The sequence below is a fragment of the Pseudophryne corroboree genome, chromosome 6 (genome assembly GCF_028390025.1).
Source record: "Pseudophryne corroboree isolate aPseCor3 chromosome 6, aPseCor3.hap2, whole genome shotgun sequence".
Lineage (NCBI taxonomy): Eukaryota > Metazoa > Chordata > Amphibia > Anura > Myobatrachidae > Pseudophryne > Pseudophryne corroboree.
Window position 1 is genome coordinate 88,502,038 of NC_086449.1, and position 4,820 is coordinate 88,506,857.

At 45.5% G+C, this 4,820-nt stretch overlaps 1 non-coding gene across 1 annotated transcript; it reads right to left on the reverse strand.

The window, feature by feature from the left end:
- Positions 1–669: 669 nt before the first annotated feature.
- LOC134938185 (U2 spliceosomal RNA) lies at positions 670–862 on the reverse strand. Its single transcript, XR_010180801.1, has one exon. It is a non-coding gene; the product is annotated as a U2 spliceosomal RNA (small nuclear RNA).
- Positions 863–4,820: the final 3,958 nt, after the last annotated feature.

Genomic DNA, 4,820 nt, shown 5'->3' on the forward strand with positions numbered 1-4,820 from the left:
GTGTAGGCCTATAGATTGCTGCCAAGTAATGGTGACATCATCGTTCCATGATGTAACAATTAGCAGCAGCATTCTCTAGGGCTGCAGCTACTGTCTGGAATCAGTTGGGGGGAAAGGCAGCAGGAAGAGGGAGTTATTCTTTCTGAAGCATCTTTTTTTTTTTTTTTTTGCTGGCTCCTAATATAGCAGATTTGCAACTCCTACATCTGGTCTACATACAGAAAAATGCCCACCAATGAGGGCCGATAGGTCACACTCCAGAAATCAAGTAGGTCATTAATGAATTCATTTCTGAATAGGTAATGAAGCTAGTGTGTTCGTAAATAAAAGTAAGCCATGAAACCCAGGTAGGCCTCACATCCTGAGTATATGTATATGTAGTACCATACGCGTAGTAACATTGTAGCGTTTAAAAATGCTTTGACTAGAAGAAGTAAAATACCCGCAGCCTGGAACTAGACACAAAATGCTACATTGCAGAGCAGCGTTCAGCCCCCTTTATCAGTTGTTACATTTTAAAAGAAAATAATATTCCTGAATGCAAAGGTGAACCAAAGTAATCCGTTATCAAATTGACAAATTTAGGTGGTACAAGACATTGTAAAATGGGCATGCAAGCACACTTAAAGATGAAAAGCAGCAATTGTCTATTTTTGGATGACAGAACAGGAAAGGTGCACTGGTCGTGGAAGTACTGCAATACTTAGTCAAAGCGTGGAGTGGACATAGCAAACTCTTTTACTATTTCCCTGATCTAAAAATCCATTTAATATATGGCTTCCAGATAGGGGGCGTATCAGATATTAAACTTATGAGAGCAGATACAGTACTACACTTGATCTTAGCCAAAAGCATCAGCGGCCTACCTGCCTGCTTACCAGTCCCTCCTGATGCCCTGTCAGGATTTTGCACACCGACTCCTATCTGCCTAAGAGACAAGCAGGAGCAGTCTTGTGTTTGTCACTTGCTAGCTGGAGGCACAACTTGCATGAGCTCCACCTCTGGCACACACCTACAAGCCGGCTGACAGGCATCCTACCTGGCTCCCTGACTTTTGTCTGTGCATTGCGATCCATCAGACAGTGTGAAATACTTCAATGGAATATTCTCTAGTTCCACAAAATTCTCTGTGTTTGAATGCTGTGGCAAGAGGCTTTAAACAGGCATCTAGTAGTTTCTGGAACTGCAATAGTATTCTGGAATGTCTGTTCTATGATCCAGGTTCTATGATGTATGTGCTTGTGTGCTTTCCATTCTGGAATGTCTTGCAAAGGGCTAAATTTGATATTTTGGAAATGGCTTACCTTGGTGCACCTTTACATTCACTCATTGGGATCATTTTTTAAAATGTACTGTATATATTTTTTAAACAAGCAGATGCTTCCCGGCAGCAGGTATAAAAGTCAAATACCAATGCAGTCATTACTTCATCTGTGGCTTTGTCAAAGGAATGGAGCAGAGTTGTTCAAGGTTTGATATCTTTCTGGTTTTTATCTGGTGCATTTGGAATACCAAAGCTGAGTCACAGTTTTGCGACCTGTGTGAAGTGACATCCAGTCCAACAGAGTCCAGAGCAGAAGTAAGGGTGCCATTGTAGATGGAAATGGATTATCAGTGCGGGATACAATGCCAGTGGTAGAGAGAAGAGGTTTTAGCAGTGATGATGAGGTTTTAGGGCCAGACTTCTCACAGACAGCTTTCTTATAGCATGGGGGCAGAGAGGTGGTGTTACTGCAGGATGGAGAATGGGTGCAGGGATAATTACTGTATATGCAGTGCTTAAAGTGATCCCCTTACCGGATCTACAGTTTCTATGCTTACTCCCTGCGCACCGCACCACGATTCTGTCTTGCCATCAAGGATGGGGTCCCCGGTTGAGATCTTGTCTTCCAGATGTTCCCGGTTGGACAGGCTCTCATTTTGGCAGCTACCTGGAGTTGTCCAAACCCTACTTCCTGCCCTCCACTCCTCTACGCTGAGCCTCCCTCTCCTCCCAACATGGCTCCAGGTATTACTCGAGGGCACATCTAGGTTGGCCGTCACTTTTCAAGGCTTCGACTGTGGCACGGTACTTAGGATTGCTTTTTTCCTTACAGCACTACATTTTCTATGGATCATTGCTGGCCCAATCCTTCCCCCTGTGGGTCTGATTCTCTGGTCTAATGCCTCTGCTTTCTGCGCTAACCTTGTGGTCCAGGTGCTAATTTCACCTGCTTTTCTTCCATAAAATACGATGCTCCATCTCCAGCAACTTTCTCCTTTTTAACTACAGTTGCTGTGGCACAGCCCTGCATCTAAATAAGTTTGCTGCACATTTGCTACACTCCCTGGCTGAGAGTTGTCTCTCATCTTGACTGCAAGCTGTTAGGCATAACTATTCATGTTTTCCTCTAGAAGGAGCCTGCTTGACCTGAAATATATTTTTGGTCATTTCACTTGCTGATGTTCAGGGTTTGTTTGTTTTTTATCTTACACATTGTATCATCAATTTACTTATAACCCTACTGCCCCCATCAAAACCATTCCCCCCATCTTCTCCAATCCCTCCCTCTCCCTTTTGTTTCCATCTAAACCTGTTCTTCTCCTTGTTCCTCCTATTTTGCGTCACCAATCCTACACTTCAAAGACTGTTTCTTGCCCAGAGAGTGGAGTGGGAGCTCCAAGAGTGAACCACTTCTAGGGGGGTATTCAAATGTTTAAAAAGTCAGGGTGTGTCTTTCCTATCTAATAGACAGGAGAACACAGACACCCAACTGACTTTTCAAACAATTGAATACCCCACCAAGACTAACAAAAGCAGCATTATTTAATACATGTCTGGCACCCTGGTCCTGCATCTGTGGTAGGATATTCCTAACATTGGCCCTCATTCCGAGTTGATCGCTCGCTAGCTACTTTTAGCAGCCGTGCAAACGCATAGTCACCGCTCATGGGGGAGTGTATTTTCGCTTTGCAGGAGTGCGAACGCCTGTGCAGCCGCGCGGCAGCAAACACATTTTGTGCAGAACAAGACCATCCCTGTAGTTACTTATTCTGTGTGATGATTGCTGCGACCAAGGTCCCAGAATTGACGTCAGATACCCACCCTGCAAACGCCAGACCTTGCCTGCGTTTTTCCAAACACTCCCAGAATTCAGTCAGTTGCCACCCATAGACTCCCACTTCCTGTCAATCTTCTTGCGTTCGCCAGGGCGAATGGAAGCGTCGCTAGAACCTGTGCAAAATCACAATGCTCTTTGTATCTGTACGACACGCGTGCACATTGCGGTGCATACTCATGCGCAGATTAGCCCCGTTCTGCCATGTTTGCTGCGCTGCGAAAATCCATAGCGAGCGATCAACTTGGAATGACCCTCACTGAACCCTGCTTATGTTTGCACCTTTTTGGCATCCCAGCCTGATCTGAGCTTCTAGCCCAGGTTAAGCTAAAACGAATTGGATGGAGGTGTGTTTCATAGCAGTCTCAAATGCATGCAACCAGGTCACCATAGACATTTACTGGCACATCTTTCTTGCATAAATATATAGGAGCATACATAATACTGAAGAACATTACCAGGCAGGAATAAACTGTACTTGGCTGTGCTAAGTATACTAATCTTGTCATAATAACAAGAGCTTCTAGACCAGGCATTCCCAACTGTGGTCCTCAAGGCACACCAACAGTGCAGGTTTTAGTGATATCCAGGCTTGAACACAGGTGGCTTAATTAGTACCTCAGTTATTTTGATTAAACCATCTGTGCTGAAGCCTGGATATCACTAAAACCTGCACTGTGTGCCTTGAGGACCACGGTTGGGAATACCTGCTCTAGACCAGTGGTTCTCAAACTCGGTCCTCAGGACCCCACACAGTGCATGTTTTGCAGGTAACCCAGCAGGTGCACAGGTGTATTAATTACTCAATAACACATTTTAAAAGGTCCACAGGTGGAGCTAATTATTTCACTTGTGATTCTGTGAGGAAACCTGCAAAACATGCACTGTGTGGGGTCCTGGGGACCAAGTTTGGGAACCACTGCTCTAGACAATACTTTGTTAGGCAACCTGCCTGTGCTTTCCTCCTGAGTGTACATGAGCTCACACATCACCTTTATGCATACTTGCCTACCTGACCCTCTCCATGAGGGAGACAATGCTCTGTTCCTGTACTTTCCTGGTAATGTACGATTGCCATCACCTGTGGTGAAACACCTTTCTTATCAATTAACTAGCTCACCACAGGTGATGGCAATCGTACATTACCAGGAAAGTCCAGGAACAGAGCATTTTCTCCCTCATGGAGATGGTCAGGTAGGCAAGTATGCCTTTATGTGTTTCACTACTCTTCCAGCTCTGCACAGTGTGCTGCAGAACACCTCCATTATCTGCAGGGCCAGGACGAGATATAAAAGCCCGGTGGGACATACTAGCCTCACAGTAAAGGAGATATGTGCTACATGCCGGGCAGATCCAGCATGGTGCGGGTGAGTTCCCAGTGGCTATGCCTGGCCTCCTTCTCAACCCCTAGGCTAGCAATGATACTAAAGAGTTAGGGCAGACCTTGAAGTACGAGTGTGGTGCAGAGAGCCAGCTCTCCGCTCTCCTCATGCCCTATAAAAGACTGTTTTTCTGCGCTAGGGAAACACAAGGTGAGAGCAGATTTCCCAGTACACTGAGACAGGGAAGAGTTTACACGGCTGCTCATTCCGACAATGGGAGCACAGAATGCATCACTCTCGGCAGCCAATCACAGCACAGCCGGCAGTGTATATAAAAGACGTGAGTCAGCAACCGGCGTTGCCGTTGTAGTTTTATTGATTACAGTTTAGTCCCGCTAAC